At 46.2% G+C, this 21,759-nt stretch overlaps 1 protein-coding gene and 1 long non-coding RNA gene across 2 annotated transcripts in view; one reads left to right on the top strand and one right to left on the bottom strand.

Moving 5' to 3' along the window:
• Positions 1-1,642, bottom strand: part of BLM (BLM RecQ like helicase) — an 865,782-nt gene extending 864,140 nt beyond the window's left edge. The window contains exon 1 of the mRNA XM_069624186.1: positions 1,493-1,642. The gene's annotated coding sequence lies outside the window, so the exon portion shown is untranslated. The remainder of the gene's footprint in view (positions 1-1,492) is intronic.
• Positions 1,643-1,763: 121 nt separating this feature from the next.
• Positions 1,764-20,753, top strand: LOC138504015 (uncharacterized). The gene is made up of 3 exons (XR_011279749.1): positions 1,764-1,851; positions 17,399-17,491; positions 20,248-20,753. It is a non-coding gene; the product is annotated as an uncharacterized lncRNA (long non-coding RNA).
• Positions 20,754-21,759: the final 1,006 nt, after the last annotated feature.

The raw sequence follows: 21,759 nt of genomic DNA, 5'->3' as shown, positions 1-21,759 counted from the left end.
TTTATAAAAAAATGGCTTAAATTGTGTGCTTTTCAAGCCATCTTTCATAAACAAAGAAGTATGTTACATATGGCTTGAAAAGTACACAAATTGTAGTAAGGTATGCACATGGGTACCAATTTCGCCTGTTCCCTCCCTCCCCATTCTTGCCCCCTTGCCAATATCTCTGCCCATCTCCCTAATCTTTTTGTTACCACTCTCCCTCTCGTTCCCCTTTCTCCCCTCTTTACAACCCCCGCCCACCTGCTTCCTCTTGTTCTCACGGCCTTTGCACTTTTTGTACCCATCTTTGATTTCCTTCCTCACTCAGTTGTCACCTGTTTCTTCTGTTTCTCATATAGCCTGAGCGTACATAAAACATGATACTGTATTGAAGGAGAAGGACATTACAATACAACTGCAGGCAAATTAAATGTTGGCACTGGTGTCTAGTACTGTTATATTAAGATAAGATCTGACATCCATATTTACTAAACTTTACATATTAAACTGTTCATTGCATGCGCTCATGGTAGTTCGAAGTTTGGTCATTTCGTTATGTTAAAGGTTCTTGTACCATGCACTTTGGTCACTTCAGGGTTCTCGTGGAGCTCTGGCGGATCTGCAATGGGAAGGGGTTGGGTGTTTGTTAGTGGGGTTGAGAGGAAGAAGAGAAAGATAGCTTTGATGTGCGGCCGCGGCTGGCAGCTTCAGTTTGGAGAAACCGGTCCCTGAGCGTTGGTGCGTTTTCGGTGGGTAGCTGTCATTTGGTGTTGAGGTCTAGTTAGGTTTCATGTTGGGTGTTGTGAAGTACATCCACTAGAGGTATGGTTGTGTTTGGTTGAGAGCGAGTATGCAGGAAGGTGAGTTTTTATTATGGTTAGGAGCAGTAACATTTCCTACCCCAACCTTCCGTGTAAGAGTGACATATTAGTGTTCCCAGCAGCCCATCTAAGTGTGGTACATTACCATCTTTTATAAACATAGAAATATGTAGCATATTTCTATGTTTATAAAAGATGGCTTGAAAAGTACACAAACCATAGTAAGGTACACATACAAATATATAAATGCTTACATAGATTTATATATTTGTTTGCATATGTTGCTAGGGTTTGTGCATTTTTCAGGCCACACCCATCATGGAAGTCACGCCCCCAAATGATACACCCAATTTTCTTACCCACAAAGCACTGGATATCAACAACAGGCTGCCCTGTGTAAAGTCACGTACTTACAAAGTTTAATTTCAACATGTGATACGTACAATACAACGAATTACAGCCCCTCACCTCAACGTGCATTTCCAGAGCTTGCAAAAGAGCCCCTCTTATCAATATCACAACAAAGGAGTGAGAACTATCTAAGATAATAGATGCTAAAAGAAACGCATATAACATTCACTACAAGAGCTGCATCGCATGCACTCACCTGATGGAGAGTGGAAACGATCATTTCTTAAAGGGAGGCCTTTTACTGCTTTCATTATCAATTGAAACATACATTTACGTACCTCTGAACTCACACGCTTTTGGCAGCTGTCACCCGCCCGGAAAGCATCTCTCACCGCCAAGCCCCCTATCCTTCCATGTAAATGGATGGGCTTTTACCCGCCAAAAGCAAAATCAAGTGTTTTCACCAGCCATGGGGTTACAAAACTTTGAGAGCTATACCTTTAAAGTTCCAATAAGACCCTACAGCATTATGTGTGTTTAAAAGTTTGCCGACATTTTCTTAAATGTCTTTAAGACGTAATGACATTTTTCACGTTTTCCTGAAATGCCGTTCAGTCGTTTTTTCACGTAGTAAGACGTCTAGGTGCGCAGGAAAAGAGTCATGGAGGAAAGAGGACTCAATGCCGTACACAGACTGGTATTTCTTTTATATTGTGCATGTATAAGGCGCTTATAAGTCTCGAACGTGTTTCCAAGCGTCAGGTATACTTGGGTGCAGGTGGGTTTTTCCTGTTTTGATTTTGGTTGCAGCAACAGCGGATCTTTGTGTGTTTTCTTGGCTGGTAAGTATTACCCCCCCCATCCCCGGCTCCCTTTCCCTCCTCCGCCCTCAAACAGAAGTCATTTATCGCCGTGCGGCGCACTCCTAGTACATTTCAGAGCAGATGGTTTCCCCCAATTGGCTCTCAGCAGCAAGTCTGATTTATTGTTTGGCATGTTTTCCACCTCCCAAACGGCCGTGACTTTGTGCTGTGTTCACGGGCTTTCTACAAAACTGTACATTGTGTACGCCTTCTTTCTTCGCCCTTATCTTCGTAACACGGCTTTCACTGTTTTAACAACAATGAACTCAGCCAGTTGGGGTCGGGAGTGCTAAGGCATGAAGTTCCCTTGGTATGATTTCTGCAACTGCACTTCTTTTACGACGTGAGGGGTGCTGATTTGAACATTGCAGGGAGATGTGCGTAACTTTACCGCTCAGTGCTGCCAGGCAGAGCATCTTGATTTCTCTTAAAAATTAGTCTAACGTCACTTTTTGCTATGTGTCAGAAAATCCTATCCTGCTGACTGAGCATGCATGTCATTACTTAACGAGATAGGATTTTTTGACACCATGAATGTGGTGTGTCTGTCTTTTTAGGTTTCTAGGGGTGCAGTTCATTTAACTTTGTGAGCTAGGCTGACTGAAATAAAAGAACAAAGAAAAGTCGTGTCACGAGCTACTTCAAAAGGGACGGAAAGAGCACATACCCAGCGGACACTGTGTGTGTTTTTGCTATAATCTCCCAGGATAGTAATCCTCACTAAATGCGGTGCCATTGTAACCCTCCTCCCCAACACTGAATGTTTTCAACTTTGCATGTTTCACAGCACACATTGCCTGGGTCTGCATCCTGGTGCACTGGCTAATGTGCACGCTGGTGGGAGCAGAGTGTGATCTTTAGTTTAGAGAGAGCTGACACGGGATAGAGGGAGGGGGCTCAGGCGGGTAAAGACACACGAGGGAGGCATGCAGCAGGCGCAGATTGCTCTCACATTAAGCATCCAAAATGAAAAGATAGTAATGTCAAAAGGCTTTAAATCTCTTGTTTCACTTCGTTTGGGACAGCAAGTAGTACGGCTGATGTATGTTTTGATGATCGTTCATTAAATAACCCTCATGCTCTTTGGTGCTTTGGGGGAATTTATCTGCCTGTATGGGAACTGTTATTATTTAATAACCAATCCCTCATTATTAGGCCTCTGAAAGGCTGCTAGCTTTCCGAAAAGACCCTCGCCCCCCTGTACAGCCCGAGGGGACATGTGGCATTCAAAGGACGCTGAACAAGTGATGTTTCCCCGTCAAAGTTTAACACCTGTCTCTAGGTGGTAACTGGCTGCCGAGCAGCTGACTGTAATATGATATGATATTGGTAAAGTGAATCTTGTCACATTTATTTATTATTACAAATGCTCCACCCTCCAAATAGGATGTCCATACCAGGTCAGCAAACAGTCAAGGGGATGTTTCAGATAACTCACTTCTGTAATCTGCAGAGGGTATGCATGACTCCAGCAGAGCTACAGACAGTTAATCATTTTATCTCATGAACGTCTGCGTTGTGGTGAGGGCCAGGTAGAGTTTTGGTATACGTTGTGTTAATGTTCGACTATAATCATATACTGGCATGATATGATATGGCATTTATAACGCGCCTATACACAAATGTTTCAAGGGATGGGGTAATGGCCCGAATTAATAAGTTACTATGGAGTAATTATACTCTCACACCGTCTATCTGCTTCTGGGTAATGCTCGCGGGAGGGAAGAGAAACAAAACTCAGAAAAGGACAGTACAATTTATGCTTATATTGGCTGAAAGACAGATAGCCATATCCTGGAAATGCTCAAAAAGACTGCAGGTACAGCAATGGATAAATAACTAACAACGATGGGGGTTGGTGGAAAGGAAATCTTGCGGAAGAATATTAACTTGGAAGAAGAGGAAGGGGTGGAACTAGATAGGGGTCATATATTAAATAAATTAACCTCATCCCTGGATTTGAAAGCCCCCGTAATGCAGTCAGGAATTGGCCAAGTAGGGACGAAAGGTTGGGGAGCCATGAATCGAAGAGGAGCATAACAATGGCTCGGCATGGAAGGAGGAAAGGGGGAAGGAGACAAGTATTAGGTGAGGGTTCGATAGAGGGGAAGGCTGGATGTGGCGAAGTGGTAATTTTAAGCATCTGTGGGCGATGGGCTGAAAAATGGTTAATATGGAATTGCAGCTGATTACTTGTGAACACAAACCGTTGTGAAGTATAGAATGTTAGGATTTGAAAAATAATGAAAAATTAATAAAACAAAAAAACCAAAGGCCCATGGATTATCGCTTGACACACACCACACTCAGTGGGAGGCTAGGTGCCCCAAAGGGTGAGCGGCCACTTGGCGCTCACATAAATTGCAGAAAAGGCCCACTGCACTCACCACGCTGAGATGGGTCACTTCTCGAACCTTCAATTCTGGTTTTAGGTAACCGGTCCGGGGTCTGGCGTTCACAAAAGCCCCCACACTCAGATTGATGAAGTAAACGTGCGTTTGGAGGCAGGTGGATGGGGTGGGGGTCTCATCATTGTGCAACGGGTGTGGGCATGGAGTGGCTGTCATATGAATGATGGAATAGTTCAATGACAGCATGTTGAGGAAGTGACAGTAAGGTAATGTATCTAATAACATTTATAAAGCACAGCACTACAGCCAGAAGGCATCTAGGTGCTAAGAAACAACCTGTAGGAGAGTCCACTCCAGAAATCCTAGAGAATAGCAAGAAACTACAAAAGTGAAGTCTCAAGAGTTTCCAAAATGCTAAATGATCATGAATGCTTCTTAAATGATTTGTGGAGAAAGCACGACCACTGACCCGTGATCTTTAGAAGCAAGGGACCAACAGAAGTTTTTGAGTCTCCGAACGGAGCTGCCTTGAGTGAGTGTATGGAATGAGTCTCGTCTGCAGTTACTCAGCACCCAACTGATAGAAGGCCTGATGAGAAATGCAGAGAGTTTTAAGCTTGATGCCGCCATGCACAGGAAGCCAATGCAATTGATGAAGATCTTGGGAGAGGGACATTCCACCAACTCCAAGAGCCAGCTGTTCCATGTAGTAATGTCCCTGCAAAAAATGTTTCCTGACAAAAAAGTCTGTTTTTTGCGGAGACATTATTACATTGCACATGCGGGGACACTCCTGCAACCCGCAATTTCTTATTTTATTTTTATTTATTAAACACAGGGAGCAGTGGACATCCCCATACATAATTTCACCATATATAATATTGCCAATGGTTTATCCCGGCGACATTATGTATGGGGACATTATTACCCGATACCGAGCCAGCTGGGCTGCAGCATTCTGAAGGAGCTGCAATCTTTGAACCAAGAAAGCTGGCTGGCCAACATGGATTCCATTGCAGTAATCAATAGACCCAAGAATTGAAGCTGCAGCAACCTTTGCTCAAGACTCAGAGGGTAAAAATGGCAGCGTCTTCCTCAAAATGTTAAGCTTTAAAAACCCAGAGTTTCATTCTGATGCAATCTGCAGCTCCCTAGAGCCTGAGGACTGAACTTTAACACCAAGACTTTTGATAGACTTGACGGGCTGGACATGTGCCAAAAGAATCTGACTAAAAGTCATTGGTACAGACTACCTGCGATTCAGCGGCACCTATTACCATAATCGCAGTCTTTGCAACGTTCAACATTAACCATTTATTGGCCATCCAGTCCCCCACTGCGTTAAGACAATTCCTCAATCGGGATGGGGGATCACTTGCTAGAAAATCAAGCGTTAAGAGCACCTGTGTATCATCGGCACGGTTATTGAACCATACCTTATTATGTGGTTATCTTAAGTCAGGAATATCTCGGCTATTAATACACCATCATACTCCAGGTCAGTGGCCAGGCTTGGGATGAAGGTCTGTCTAATAAGGAAAAAAGACTTGAAAGGGAGGCACCACATGCTGAGATTTATAGCCTGGATAATCGGAGGAATGGAAACCGTGAAGGAGGTGACGAGAAGCACATTTTGTGTGTGTAGAAAATGAAGGAATACAGCATCAAAGCTAAAGGGTGCTGTAGAAACTGCTCATCCCTTAACAGGTTTCTCATTACATTTGAGTGTTGTTTAATTCAGTGTTCCCAGCAGACTGTGGTTAAGTATGCATATGTCACTTTATTTGTAACTCTCCGCCCTCGACCGCATCTACCGCCTGTAGATCATTACTGTGCAGGCAGGCTGAGCTCCTTCTATACTATATGAACAAACAGTGTGCTGTGCACTTGTAAGCTTGGGTACCACACAGCCACTGAGTACATGGGAGACATTGACCCTGTGCTCCCGGATCCACTAGGGCAGGAGTGTCATTTGCCCAGTGGGTATACTGCATGTATTTGTATGAGGGTGACCAAAAAAGGATGGAGTCCTGTGTGCTTTTAAGCCGCGGGCCTTTTAATCACTTGGCGTGAGATGGCTTCTGGGTCCTTTCGTGCTAGGCTGAGACTCGGTGAAGTGTTAGCATCCGTCTTGTAAAATTAGCACGTGCTGATCACTTCAAAGTAGAAAGGACTCCACATGATTTGATCACTTGAGCCTTAATTGCAGGGTGGAGGGGGAAGGAGAGGGGTGGACAGGCAAAGCTGTCTGGCAGGTGCAAAAGAAGTAGGGGCAAGGTGGAGATCCAAAAGCAGAATGCCGAGGAAAGACAGCTCTGGAGGAAAGGCGACTGTTGCAGAAATGTTATAGGTTTAGAATTGCCGGTTAATCCTGTGTTTTTTTTTTTTTCCATTTCTTGCTGCAAAACGTGCTTTAAAATGGTTTGTTTCAACCTGGACATGGGCAGGGCTCCCTCTCTTTGCTCAGTGTCGGAATTTCCGCCTCTGTAGAGAAAATCATAAGTTGGCACCCAAGCTTGTAAGGTCAAGCTTTTCCAATAACCCATACAGTAAGGCTAGTTTTTTTATGTCTGATTTTGTAAGGTTTGATACTTTAGTTTGGCAGTTATGAGGAGTGCTCTGCATTTGAGACGGTAACAGGTTTTACGTATCATTGCATAAAGACTCTCCTAGTCGATTTGTGGATGGGTAGCGCTGCATGGGGTTGCTGGGTGAACAGCATCTCTGTGCAAATGTGTTTGGAGCCTGCTGTGTTTCCCCGTCTCTGACGAGAGCCCCTCCAGACACCTATATAACTGGATTGGCCCTTGCTGCCGGAACACCTACACGCACCCTGGATAATGTAGCTAGTCGGAATGAGGAGTCAGACATACTCTGGACAGGTTGACTTTCTCTTGATGAAATAATAAAGAAAAGGCCTATCCCCCCCTAATGCTAGAGGGGGTTCCCTGCCTTACTAAAGTAACTGAAGGTGCTTGTCTGTCATCACAAAGTGTCAAGTAAATGTCCTCAGTCCTAAACACAACTCTATCTGACCCTTCCACTAACACAAACAAACAACTAAAGTCGGCCAAAAGACTGTCTCTCATCTCCTGGTCTTTTCCCTTTTTGCCTTCTTGGCAGTGGCTTTCTCTCAGGGTTTTTAGCTCCTTATATCGTCAATGAACAAAATCTCTGTTTCTGAAATATGTTGCTTATGCTGATTTTCTTTGACACTCTCTTGGAGTTTCCTTCATGAGTTCTTGTAGCTAATCCTAGCTGTTCATTGGTCTTTTACTCTTTAGTGTTATGCTTATGATTCTCCTGAACATAGTGTCTCACAGTCTTTACTTTACTTTCAGGTTTCTCACACCCTGAGATCCCACCTTTCTTAAGGTTTTATTTGTATTAGCAATCCCCCTCCTGGGTTTCTCTATTGGTTTCTTTCTCTTGTTATTTAATGCACTTGGTAGTGCCAAATCACAATTCATTTGACAGTTGGATATGGAGGGTCTTCCCCATCCTTCAACACTGAGCTGCAATTTCCCTATTTCCAGGGTATTTGTTTCCACCTTTCCTTCATTTCCCACTCGCCTTGGTTTGTCAAGCTCTCCGTTTATTCCACATATATTGACTTATTCAGCTTTACTATTCAAATGTAGCCCTCGGGCCTTTCACTCGTTCCACTCCTTACAATAGGTTGCCCCGGCAGCCTCCCGCTTCTCCTATTTTCCCCTGTACCGTTGTTTGTCCCTGGTGACATTGTGTGGCTTGGCACTTGCTGGGGTAAACTGCCTCGTGTTTTAGGTCTCGGGTTTCTCCAACTTTCTGTTCCTTGCATCTCTGTCGGCTACTGTAGTCGAGGGATGCTGGCCGGTGGGAGGTGTCAGCGCTCCCTGCTGTAGGGGTTTCGGCATTGTTAGGCAGATGTCTGGCACACCGCAGGATGGTCCTGGTCACACCACCACGTCGGATAGATTTTCTCTCCCCGTCTTCAAAACGGCTTCCCCATTGTCTACTTTACCGGGCCTCCGGTGTCTTGAGCTGGCGTTCTTCAGTTTGTCGAACAGTCGTAGGTTCCACGGTTTCTTCCTCGTCTGCCTCTCCAAGGCGTGATTATGCTAGGGGGGGTTCCCCTGTGCACAATAATCTCTCTCCTCTTGTGATCCACTCATCCCAATTATATACAGATCTCTTCTTAAAAGAGAGATTCTTTATGGAAGGCAGTCACATATATGCCTATAAGGTGGGTGGTCTAGAGAGTTCCTCGTGGAAATGAGAGTACCTGTCCCCTAAGAGGAAGTCACTCCCAGTTTGGTTCAACTTGCCCAGACCCCTAGTCTTACGGAGTGGGCTAGCCTCAAAGGGGGTGGGTCCAACCTGGAGAGAAGGGACGAATACCTTTTTGATTTGTCACAATAACTAAGGGGTTGCAACCCTAGATCGGTAGGCACTGCCTCAATGTCTGCCTGTCTCCCAGTGGGTGGTAAAAACAGCCATCAATCAGAATCCCATATGGGACTACCAGCCCCTCCTCAACATCCCTAAGTCTGTGATATGGTGCACTTTACTTTTTGGGTGGGGTGCCCAGCCTATTTCTTGTCCCAGTCCAACCCTGCTTGTGGTGTGCTTTGTCTCACCTGTATGTTTCTATGAGTGAGTTCCCATCCGAGATGTGCCCTGGTGGGTGTGTTGAAAAAGGAGATGTGTTATGTAGAGTCTGGAAGAATGTATATGGTCCGAGTGTGTTCTCTGGTGTGTGTGTGTGTGTGTATGTGTGTGTGTGTGTGTGTGTGTACAAAAGAGGGGAGGTGTGTTATATAGTGCTTGCAAGAAGGTATGGAACGTCTGTGGTCAATAAGAATGCCGTGAGAGGTATTAGAATGTTTGGGTATGAGTGAGGCTCCAGCCCAGGCAGTTGGAGAGAGGTAGGCCTGGGTGGTGGGAGCCAGTGGGTTTCTGCCACGTTCCTATGCAACAGCTTGATACAACTTGATACAACTTGATGGAACATAAGAGCAACTTACCAGAAGTGTCAGAGCATGCTGTCTGGTCTAGCAGTTTGGATAAGACTGCTCGCATTGGTGGCATGACCACAACTGAAAATACAGCAGCCCCCGAAGAAGCGGCTCCAGACCATGTTGGCCCGTGTTAGCCTGTGGTGCCTGCAGCCGTCCACCAGCAGCGACCGACAAGGTAGGAGACCAGCACCTGCTGCTCCCCAGTAAAATGTCCAAACCCATCGAAATTCATTTTAATCCCACCTGTTGTGTCCTATCACACTTAGATTCAGCCCACAGCCAAACAGCTCCTAGTGTTTCAGATTACTGCCTGCCTCTTGAGTTACCGTTACTACCACTATTGCATTTACTGGTGTTGCCCCGTGTTAGGCCCTTTCTCCCTCTATCAAGGCGTCCCAAACCTAGGTGCTGCTATTGCATTCACTGTTATTGCGTCTACAGTTGTTCCCTCATGTTAGGCCCTTTCTCCCTCTATTCAGATGTCCCAAACCTAAGTGCTGCTATTGCACTATAGCTCAGTACACTTCATGCCATCTTATTAATGGGTACCCATCTTATTAATGGGTACCTCGACCCAGACTGGACTCCTTCGGTCCTAGCCCTCTAGATGTGCAGCTACTCTCTGACCCACAAATCACTCAGCTGCTGATCTGCTCCATCCCACAATCATGATCGACCTCCCCTCCCTGATGGAGAAACCTAGGTTTCTAGACAACAAAGACCTCCACAACCCTGCCCCTTCTGCACCACACCCACCCGCCATAATGCACCACCCGCAGCACCTGCGGCCCGTACTAGCACCCTCTTTCAGGGACCCCCCCCCCTTCATCCCACATCAACTTGCCACCTCGGACCATTGTACTCGATCGCCAATACTCTGCCCCCCCCTCCAGCCCCCTAATCACCATCCCACAACCAACTCTGAAATCAGAGGAGCACTGTGGCATGCCAAACACTGCGCACCTCATCCCACACATTTCAGCCCAACCGGCCCACTCGCCCCCCCAGGCATCTACAGAGAACAATCCACTTCTCCCCATGCAATTTCCACCTCACAAGCCTGAGGAGCTCTCTGGCACTCCAAACACCATGTGTTCTATGCAAATAACACAGCATGTGTGCGCTCACTCAGAAACTCGCCCCCAGAGCAACCCCAGCCCACCCGGCCCCTGCCAAAGCCCTCTTGACACCTGCACTAGCACCCACACTCATATCTAGTGCTCCACGTCACACCATCAGGGTCAACCCTCCACCAACACGCACTCCATCCATGCCCCCCACATCAGCCCCACTCCTCCTCACCACCTATTCCTCTTCCTCAAATGCAGTGTCGCCTTGACAGAGGTCTCACAGAGACAACCACACCCCACAAACTCTGCAAAACTCTGAACCCCCACCTCTTCACCTGCAAAACCCTCTCGCCTAATCTCCCATACCAACCTCCCCCCTTCAAACCCTTTCGCGTCTCTCAAAGTAGCACGTCTTGCCCTTTCTATAACCATCACCACATACTCCTTCCCCTCTGACCCTCCTACCGTCTCTCACACATCCCCTGGCAGTCAGACCCATAAAATGCAAAAAAGGTGACTAGCCCTCTCCCTCGACTCTCCATACCTCACCACTTCATCGGTCCAACCTCCCATCCTTCTCCTTCCCTCGCCCCATCTTCACCCCCTTGAACTCGACCTCTCACCCAGTACTCCTAAACCCCTAGCACCCGCCAGACACAAACCCCAAACAACTTGCATGACCCCACACATGCACCATTCTCCATCCCCCCCAACCCCTCTAACATACCTACCACTGCCCGCCTACTCTTTCCGCAACCCATCAACCTGACCCACTCACCCCTCCGGCAAAGAGTACCTACATCCCAACCCCCCACTACCACCCCTCTGTCGTTCCCAACTTGCCAGACTAATCAGACTACTCCCAACATTGCAAAGGGCACCTATGTAGACCAAACACTCCCTGCCACGAGCATCAAGAAAATCACTTGACCTCATGATATCAAATGCCTCCTTTTCAATGCCCGCTCTGTGGCGAAAAACAGACACAGCTTCTTTGACCTCCTATTCCCTGACAGCCCTCAGATCACCTTATCACTGAAATGTGGCTCTCCTGACGAGGACTCCTCCTCCCACAAGGGCTCCTCCCACCCCCCCCCCTCCCAACTCCACCCCCACCATGGCTACTCGCTTACCTCCCACAACAGACCTTCCAGAGGTGGCGGAGTGGCAATTCTCTACAAACGCATTTCTCCATCTCTCACTGAAACCCAGACATGCAATGCTAACTGTGAATCCCTTCTCGTAAAACTCTTGCTAGCATCAACAATCACTTACAGCTTCATACTTGTATACAGACCCCCCTGGATATGACGGACATTTTGCCAACAATCTCTGTGACTCAATAGCTACCATTCAGGTAAATCACCCAACATTCACACTACGAGGAGACTTCAATATATGGTTTGACGTGCCGAATAACCCTATGTCCCAACCCCTGGTCGACAGTCTTGAAGCACTCAACCTCTCCTGTCATAGCACAGGTCCAACTCACTCAGGTGGTCACACCCTTGATGGGATCTTCAGCTGTTAGGACCTCGTCTATACATCCAGTCCCAAACCCGCTGCCATCCCTATCTCTATCCACACACCAGCCCATCCTCCCACAACTCCCCCTACCCTCACCTTTGATCACAAATGATGGAACAAAGTCAAGGTACTCCCTGACCTAGCCAAAACCCTGCTACTCTGTCCCCCAACCTCGCCGACCTGTGGTAGACTTTTAACCATCGAATCCTTTGACTACTGGATTAAAGAATCACTAATTCCTCTCACCCCCTGACGCCCTTCAATCTCACGCAAAGGACCGTAACCCAAATAGTTCACACCCCACCTGAAGAAGTCCTAACTCTTGAGAGCAAATGGTGAGCTTCTAAAACCGCTCTCAACAGATCTGTTTGTCCGCATAACACTGATAGTTGGACCAGAAGGTAGCGATGTGGTGCGCAAGAGGTGCCAGGGAGTGAACAGCCAGGAAGAAAGGTTAGACAGCTGGGGAACACCACAAGTAGAGAGAGGCAGATAGAAGAGATGAAGTATCCCAGTTGGACAGGAGAGGGGTGGTCAGTGAGAAAGGAGGTAAGCCTTACCAGGGCCTGATCAGTGATACCCAGGTTATCACGGAGGTGATGCAGGATAATAATAATAATAATAATTAGGCTTTTATATAGCGCTACAAACCCTCAGGTATCTGAGCGCTGCTTATTATTACCCACGGTGTGTGGTGCTCATTTATCGACCTCGGAAGGATGAAAGGCTGAGTTTGGCCCCGCCGGGATTCGAACCTGCGTTAACAGGCTCTGCACGGGTGTCAAAGCGGGCGCTCTACTCGCTGTGCCACTTGACCGGATGGCATGGTTGACCATTTCAAAGGCAGAAGAAAGATTGAGGAGAATGAGGACAGAAGGAAGGTTAGAGAGGTCGTCTTCACGGGTGTTCAGGAGAGCAGTTTCCATGATTCTGGCAGCTCTGAAGTCAGACTGGTGGTCGTGGAGACAGCCAACAGATTGTGTGATGATTAAGCTGGGAGATGGCCAGCTTTATCAAGAGTTTGCCCAGAAAAGGAGTGATGGAGATCGGCCGATAGTTAGCCGGGATGTCATGTAGACACACAAGGAAGACTCCAGAGACTGACCACATACTTAGACCAAGACGAAAACCCGCAAGTGACTCACCCACTCACACGTACCGGACGCACCATATCCAGACCGGCACACACATTTAGATAGAATTGAGAATATTAGCATGGCCACACCTGGATGGAATTGTGGACATTGGCCTGAGTCGCATCTAGAGGGGACTTTGAATGCTAGCATGCCCGCCCTTAGATAGAAATATGAATATTAGCATGTCTACATTTAGATAGAATTGAGAATATTAGCCTGCATCACATTTAGATCGGACCATGAATGTTGGCATGCCCGCACCTAGGTGAAACCTGATGTTGGCATGCCCGCACCTAGGTGAAACCTGAATGCCAACATGCCCACACCTAGATAGATTTGTGAATATTAGCCTGCGCCACATCTAGATAGGACTTCGAACGTTAGCATGCCCGCACCTATGCAAAACCTGAAGACTAGCACAAACCACACCTAGAATTGTGGACATTGGCCTGCGTCGCATCTAGATGAGATTGATTGATTGATTGAAGGATAGCAAGCCTGCGCCTAGATGAAACTTGAATGTTGGTGTGTGCCACACTTGGAGTTGAGAACACGAGCCTGCTTAGCATCCAGATAGGGTTGCGAATGATAGCATGCCCACACAGATTTCTAGACGCTAGCTTGCGCCGCATCTGGATGGGACTGTGAATGTTGGCTTGCCCACACCCAGATAGAGTTCTGAACATTGGCCCGCCGCATCCGGAAAGAGTTGTGGTCAGCTGGTGCCACACTGGGACAGAACTGCAAATGCCAACATGTCAAAGGTCAGGTAACCCACTAACCAATATAAGCTCAACCTCTGCATACTTATCTCACTCAAAATCTCTCGCACAAGCCACACGCATTTCACAACACTGCAACAACACAATAAACCAGACCAACAGCACACCCGGCCTGTCACCGATCCAATACCCGCACCAAAGCTCAGCATCTGGTGTATACCGAGTTGAAGCTGCCAAGAGAAGACCACTTCTCTGGCACTACAGGGTAACCTCTGGACAAGCCAGACCAATCAGGGTAGCGATGGCAGCGGCCAAGACTAGGTCTCAAGAGGGGTGAGGGTGACTGAAAGCCTGCAATGAGCACAGCTGTCACTTGTCGCAGTTGTCCTTTCCCCGCCTCACTTGTCTCCCCCCCCCCCCCCCAACCCCCCGCACCTCCCCATTTTCCTGTAAATAGTAGTATCTGATGGGTAGAAAAAAATGATGACCTTTGCTGTCATATTTTATTACCTTATCAAATTGTCCCACCTTTTTTAGATTTTCTCCAGCATTGGATCTTTCATAGATTTACATACTGTGAATATTCAGCATTACATTCTTTAGACGTCAAGAGGGCCTTAAAGTATTACTTTGACCGTACAAAAGCCTTCAGGGTTACAAGACAACTTTTCATTGCATTTGGGTGTAGTTTAGGCAGCAGTGAGAAAGACCAAACCCGCAGAGATTCATAAACCTCTGTGTTTCATATTATTAGCACTTGCATGCCAGAAGAAATGTACCCTGCAATTCCAAATGGGGGCAGAGAGCTCCCTGTGAGAAGTTATCCCACCTGAAAGAGGGCACAAGCCTTCGACCTTCACCAGTCCAAACCCTAAATTATAGTGCCCAGATGCCCTATCCCACGACCCCAGCATTCCAGTGTACCGGTTAACCCCAGACCAACGGCCGTATGTGCTAATCCATCACAACGATTCCTGTCACTGTGAGTTGTGCTGCAAGGAAAGTAACAAATTTAAGCTCATGGTGGGAAGAACTGGAACAGCGCGGACGGTCTGGGATCAAGCACAGGTTTGGAGTTATTGTGACCTCAAAAGTAGCCTCTGCTCCCATGTCTGCAGTACTAGGTGCACATTAGGCCACAAATGGGAGATCTAGTGAATTCTTATAGTAATGACCAATTATGAGCTTTGTGCTTGATGGCGTATGAAGAAGAATCCAATGTGGAAGAAGAGGAGCAGGTGAAGCTGGGACCAATGGCCTAGCATCCCCAGTGGACCAGGCCGCATATTTATAGGGCCGCACCAACCATCTACAAGGATTTCTAACCTATGTGATGTCAAAATGTGTTATCGGTAGGATTTTCTGACAGGTAGCAAAAAAATATTACATGCGGTCATATTTTCGTACCCCGTCACATTTTCCTACCCCTGCACAGCCTGTCAAATGTGCCTACCCATTGAAATGTACCCCCACTTTCCTTCTACACGGTCAAAATGTGCTATTGGTAGGATTTTATGATGGGGAAGCAAAAATTGACATTACATGCTGTCAGATTTTCCTACCCCGTCACTTTTTCCTACCCCTGGGTGGGTTGCCCAATGCCTGCTGTCGGTAGGATTTTCTGACGGGTAGCAAAAAGTGACGTTACACCGGCCGCACGTGCTCAGTCAGTGCGATGTGATGGGGCGTGGCTACGAAACAAGAAATAAACACAGCCTAGACGTGCGCTTTGGATCGCGTGTCCAGGCTGCGTTGTTGCTTCATGCTGGTGCCGCCAGTGTCTTATTGCCTGTTAACAGATGCTGCTTCTTGGCTCAAACCCCCTCACCATAGTTAGAGGGGGTGCTGAGAAGCAAGCGTTTCAGACCTTTCCCAGTCCCTCTACTCCCCTCCACAAACCCTCACCCCCCCCTTGTGGTCCCACAAGGGCGAACGTATGGGGAGAAGAGGTGAGTAGGGGGGCCGGATCACTAAAATGCTGGTCCCCTTTCCCTCTGTGCATGGGGGAGAGGAGGCGAGCGGGGATGGAAGCATGCATTGCCGGTGTTGTATTCTATCTGGCTCCCCCATGGCAGATTGCTGGGCTCCAGCAATCTGCTGTGGGGGAGCCGGTTATCATACAACACCAGGCCCCCTGCTTTTGGCTGCCCCTCTGCCTCGTGACCGCTCTGGTTGATGGGCCAGATCTCGGGGACCCAGTCTGCCTCTGCCCTGACCAGGCTTTACCAAGCCCCCAGCTTTGCTGAGGGAAGCTGGGGGCTCGGTGACCTAATCTTCGCTGTGCTGCATTCTCCAGCTGTCACGCGAATTTCCTGGCTTTATTTGCTCATCCTGTTAGTTTTCTTCTGTCCTGAAATGGACCTCACAGGAATCGATGGGCCATGAACATGTTAAACATCACTGGGGTGGGGGGGGCATGCAGAGGTGGGGCATCACTATTGAAAGCAGGCTTTTTACATGCTGGACACATTATTGTTCAAATGTGCATTTTACACGTTAATAGAAAAGTAATTTCCAAACTCAAAACGCTGCTGAAACTTGCGTTCATTAGTTTTTATTTTAAGTGTGTTTATTTTTTTCAGAACACCACACCATTACTCTAACTTGTGTCCCTTGCTTTGTTTTATCACGGTATAGTTATAAAGATTTTATGTTTATCAAACTGGTTAATCACAAATGAATGATTCAGTTGTGCTAGCAGTTATGAGGAAATTAAACTGGGTTCATGGGTGCCAACATTTGATTTTTCATTACAGAGGCAGAAATACCACTATCCATCCCCTGGCCAAACACATTTTATAGCACTTCCTTTCTTTATAAGTAATTGCAAAAGTCATTCAATTAACAAGTTTTGCATAACATCTCAGCAACGGTCTGTCAACCTGCTGAGCTACCCCGGTAGCCATCTACTATACAGCGAGTCTATACATCCCTTCATGTACTAAAAATCACTGCATTACCAACAGTACTTTGGGTGCACCACAGCTATAGATTTAAAGTGGAATTCTTGTATATCTTCCTACTGTGGGTGCCAGGCCTTCGCCTTCATGGGGTGCCATATGTTGCAGAGAAACCAGGGACCCTCGTGTCTGGCACGGCAGCCACAGCAGAGTCTGCTGCTACTTCGGCACTGTCGCTGAACTGCAGTAAAAGCGAAATGGCTATTACTCAATGTTTCCAAAAGTCAGCTCGGTGCGTGAAGCACTTACATGTCAAGATTCTATGTGAGATATGTAATTGAAAGAGCAGGCTGGACTTCTCAACTATTCTAGGCAGGCAATAGAAAGGGAAAAATATAACAAGCTGCTCTATCATTTTTTTTTGTCTCTGCGACTGAGTACGAGTCATGTTGTCAGGTATGTGCTCTGACTGCTCTGTTCTCTCTGCCAGCTGGGGTGGACTGGCCTATGGGTAACTTTGGAGATTTCACAGTAGGAACCTGCACAATAGGTCCCTTCTGTGTGTGAGGGAGGATGTGTGCTGAATGGCAATGTAAAGTGTAGTGTGCAAATATTGGTATGGTCAATCTGGTACATCTATATTTTTTTTTTTTTATTGTACTTTTTCAATTGCAGCAAGTAGCTGCATCATCCCATCTAGGACAGCAAAGTACCCAGCAGCAGTGGCACCATAAAAAATCCTGACATCTGTAATAGGATTTGCCGACGGTAAGAATGCCTTTATTTATTTATGAAACAGTATTTTGCAGTGGGTGATGGTGGGGCAATTTTAAAGGTATATTTAGGAGTCAAAATCGGGGGTTTCAAACCTATGATTGTTCCTATCTCGTGTCCTGTTTGGGGCGGTGCTGAAAGTTCACGTCTCTTGTGGGAGTTGCAAGTGCACAGTGTACTCCCTCCTGGTTTCCCAGCATTGGATCCTGCTTACTAGCAGATGCCTAACACCCAAGAGCTGGTTTTAGCCCTTGCTCATCTAATCAATAATTTTGAAGTCTCGGGTAGGCCATGTATCCTTGACTGTTCGTTTTCATTGCAGCCCCATCGCTCCAATCATCAGGGTATCAACCTAACCACCTCTATCCCAGCAAGAAAAATCCAGTGAAGCACTTGTAAGGATTTCTTTTTCCCATGTACCATTGGTTGAGTAGAATTGCTGAAGGATTATATCGGCCCTGTGCAATGTGCATCCAAGTGTGGTTTTCACCGCCTTTCTGTGGCCCAGTCCAGGACCACACTTCAAAAAAAATGATTTGAGCTAGGACTTCATGATTGGAACAGGGAGTCTTCTGAAACTTGTATCAATGTGGTTGTTTTTTTTTTGTGTTCAGACTTTAAAATGCTGGAATATCACATAGAACTGGATCGTTTCCTAGTGCCCAAAGATGGTAGGAATCTTAAACGAAAAGCAGAAGGAGAGGTGGAAACAGATGTAAATAAATGCAAAAACACAGAAATATGTTTATTTGGACTTTGGGTTCACATGGATCGCATTTGCTGGACAAGTTAAGGCACAGCGTGTGGTTTGTGGTGCTACATTAGCAAACTGAAGCCAACAAAATTAAGGCGTCATTTGGAAACAAAACATGAGGGTTTAGCAAAATAAAACTAGGTTTCTTTGCACTGCAGCTGCAGGCTTACAACAACAAAAAGACACTGTTAAAAATGTGGTACCTGCAAATGCTTTGGAAGCTTCTTACCACATTGTGTACTAGCTGGACAAAAGCCTTTTACAGATGCTGAGGGAGTAATTCTGTCAACAATTCTCGGGGTCAACCGGGTAATGCTTGATTACGGTGCAGGAGAGAAATGCAACCGTATGCCTGTGTCTGACACCACAATTTTCCGCTGCACCTCTGACCTGTCCTCTATCAATACAGAATTGATATTGCGCTTGAAATAGTTTGCCCTACAGTTGGATGAGGCCACTGTCATTTCAAAAGAAGCACATTTGATTGCTTATGTGAGGTACTGCCATGGAAATGAAATATTGGAGGATTTCTTGTTTTGTAAAACAATTCAGGGCAGAGCAACTGCATCTGAAGTCTTTAACATAACTACTTCATAGGTTCCCACTGCCTAAAGTGGGAGTCATGTGCTGATGTTTGCACGGATGGTGCTCCTTCATTGTGTGGTGCTAGAGCTGGGTTAAAAGCCAAGGTGTTGGCATTAGCTCCACATATATTTTGGACACACTGCATGATGCACCGGGAAGCGTTACCTGTGCGCAATATGGGGAATGATCTCAGAGGTGCTTACTTCTGCTGTAAAGATTGTACATTTTTATCAAGATGCACCCCACAAGAGCCCGTCTGTTTGCCACATTATGTGCAGAAATGGGAACCGAACATGATGCTTTGTTGTTTCACATGGTCAGGTGGTTCTCCAGGGGAAAGGTTTTAAATTGCATTTATGAACTCTGGAACAAAGTGAGACAGTTTTGCCGGCGTTTAGACCAGATGAAAGAAGAGCCTCTAAGTGATTCACACTGACTTGTATTGTTAGCTTACCTTGATGACCTTTAAAAAGCAAATTGTTCTCCCTGCAAGGCACAGAAACCTTATCATTGGCTTTGAATGGACAAATATCAGCATTCAAGAAGAAGCTGGAGCTTTGGAGGAGGGTTGATGTCGCCGTTATCGATGCATTTCCATTATTAGCAGATGCTCTTGAGGAGACGGAGTATGATCTTTCATGTGTTGCTCAACTAATCGGAAACCGTCTCCGAACCAGTCTCAAAGTACTTTCCAGAGGACCATTGTAATGTCAATGAATGGGTGGTTAAACCTTTTCTAGCAGACATAGGGGCCCACCTCCAGAGATGTCATGTCACTTCCGCTAACCCTAGCATTTTGGTGAAATCACACAACCCTTCACCCCCTGATGACATCACAGGAAGTGATATTTGACCCCACCCCGAAGTGATATCGCGTGAAGCGATGGAACACGACTTTTCACCCATTGACAAAACAGGAAGTGGCATCACATAGCATTGTACACTACGAAAAATATGCTTACGATGTCACTATAATGTGATGTACATTTCATATAAGAATGGATCGCCATATGTATGGTTAAGATCAGTGTGTATAGGCCCATATTACCAAATTACTGTGAATGCAAGTAGACGTCCATGACCAAATGACAATGATGTGTTATTGTATAGCACTTACGCTTAAGCACTTTATATAGAAAAAATATACACCCAATATCGCCCAACCTGTGTTGCTACTGATTTATCAACCTCAGAAGGATGAAAGGCTGAGTTGAGGTGTTTAAGAACAGACTAAATCAGTGATTCACCCCCTGTAGTGTACCTGAAATAAACCTTTAATGAGTCTAGCCATTATTGTATAGAATTCCAGAAAGACACAACACTTGGTATTCCTATTCTTTCTTATTTAGCGTCAGTGCTAAAAGTGTTAGATTTGTGGCACTCCAGTTCTTATTTTTCTTATTTTTTTAAGGGGCCTGAACAAGAATGTCGGCCACTCCAGAAGTAAAGAGGTTGCAGTTGCGACCTCTGGTGACCCCTAAATGGCATCCCTGTCCACCTCCCAATACACCTCCAGAAGGAACTCGTGGAGCTTCAAAGTGATCGCTTACTGCAGAGCCTATTAAAAAAAAAATGGTTTTGGGTGGATTTTGGCAAAATGCAGTTTCCATCTTTATCCATATGTGGAGTCAATGTACCCTCTCAGCACTGCGTACCTTTGCAAGATTGGACTCTCAGCACTTACAGCCCTAAAGACTAAAAATCGATCAAAGCTGTGGTTGACTATTCCCAATAGTGACAGACTGGCTGCTAAAAAAAGACAGACCCACCCATCACACTAGTTCTCCAGTATGCCACTGTCCAACTTCCAAGTGACCTGCATTGATCGTAATCTCAAAGTTGTTGTGCTTAAACAAATTGTTACATCAGTTGCATGTCAAATGTTACTGTAAGAAATAAATATCAACACTTCTTTTAGTCAAGTCCTCTGTATTGTAGCAACATTCTGAATGCTGTGTTTACAAATATTTGTCCTCTAATTAGAGTTCTTGCATGCAATTATTTTGAAAGAATTTTAGTGTTTGGCGCATCATTCTATATCGGCACGCGATAATCGTTCACAGCCGATTAAACATTTTGGAGTCCATGTTGTTAAGACGGATTTCTAAACTCTGACCTGGTGGGCCGAAGTTTAGGAGGCCACCCTAGTTTAGTGGAACAGAGCAACCTTTGAACAAATCGGACCAATCTTTGGTACCTTCACAGGTGATGAAGACTTAGTCTTGTGGAGGGGTGAGAGTGATCGGAAGCCCACAATGAGCACGCACAGTAAAACTCCACAGATTACTCTTAGACAGATGTATCAAAAATACATTTTATTTATTAGAGTGTTGATCCTCCCTGTCAGGGACAGGGTGTCCCACCTTTCCAGATCAAGTTTGATGTTTCAGAGGGTCGGTGTGTAATTAAGGTCGCAGAGTTCTGCCACTGCGGCGCTTGCGCCAATCCCTGTATTTTATAGCTTGGGGTTGTAGGGTAAATGGTGCCACCTTGCCTGGGTCCCTTGGGATGTCTTGTCTTAAGGGCATCACTTCAGATTTTCCAGTTAACTTTGTATCCCACCATCAGGCCTATTTCATGTAGTAGAGACTTGATATATGGGAGGTTTATTGGGGTTTATTGTGGTCTTACGTCTGCGTACAGAGACACCCGGTGCTCTTCTGATCCTTGGCATATGCCTGTCCAATTCGGGTCTATGCGTATTCTGATTGCTAGGGGTTCGATGGAAAGGGCATATAGTAGGGAGGAGGATGGGCACCCCTGGCGTGTACCTGACTGAAGGGTGAATTCTGCATATGCCATCCCATTGGTTACCACCAAGGCAGTTGGGTCTGTATAGAGGAGCTTGATTAGCTGGATCAGGCGCGGGGGGGAGCCGTATCTGGGTAGGAGGTGAAACGTAAACTCCCACTGTACTTTATCG

The sequence above is a fragment of the Ambystoma mexicanum genome, chromosome 11, assembly GCF_040938575.1.
Source record: "Ambystoma mexicanum isolate Mex_15411 chromosome 11, UKY_AmexF1_1, whole genome shotgun sequence".
NCBI lineage: Eukaryota > Metazoa > Chordata > Amphibia > Caudata > Ambystomatidae > Ambystoma > Ambystoma mexicanum.
The sequence above is the reverse complement of the archived record's forward strand: the minus strand, read 5'-3'. Positions and strand labels throughout refer to the sequence as shown.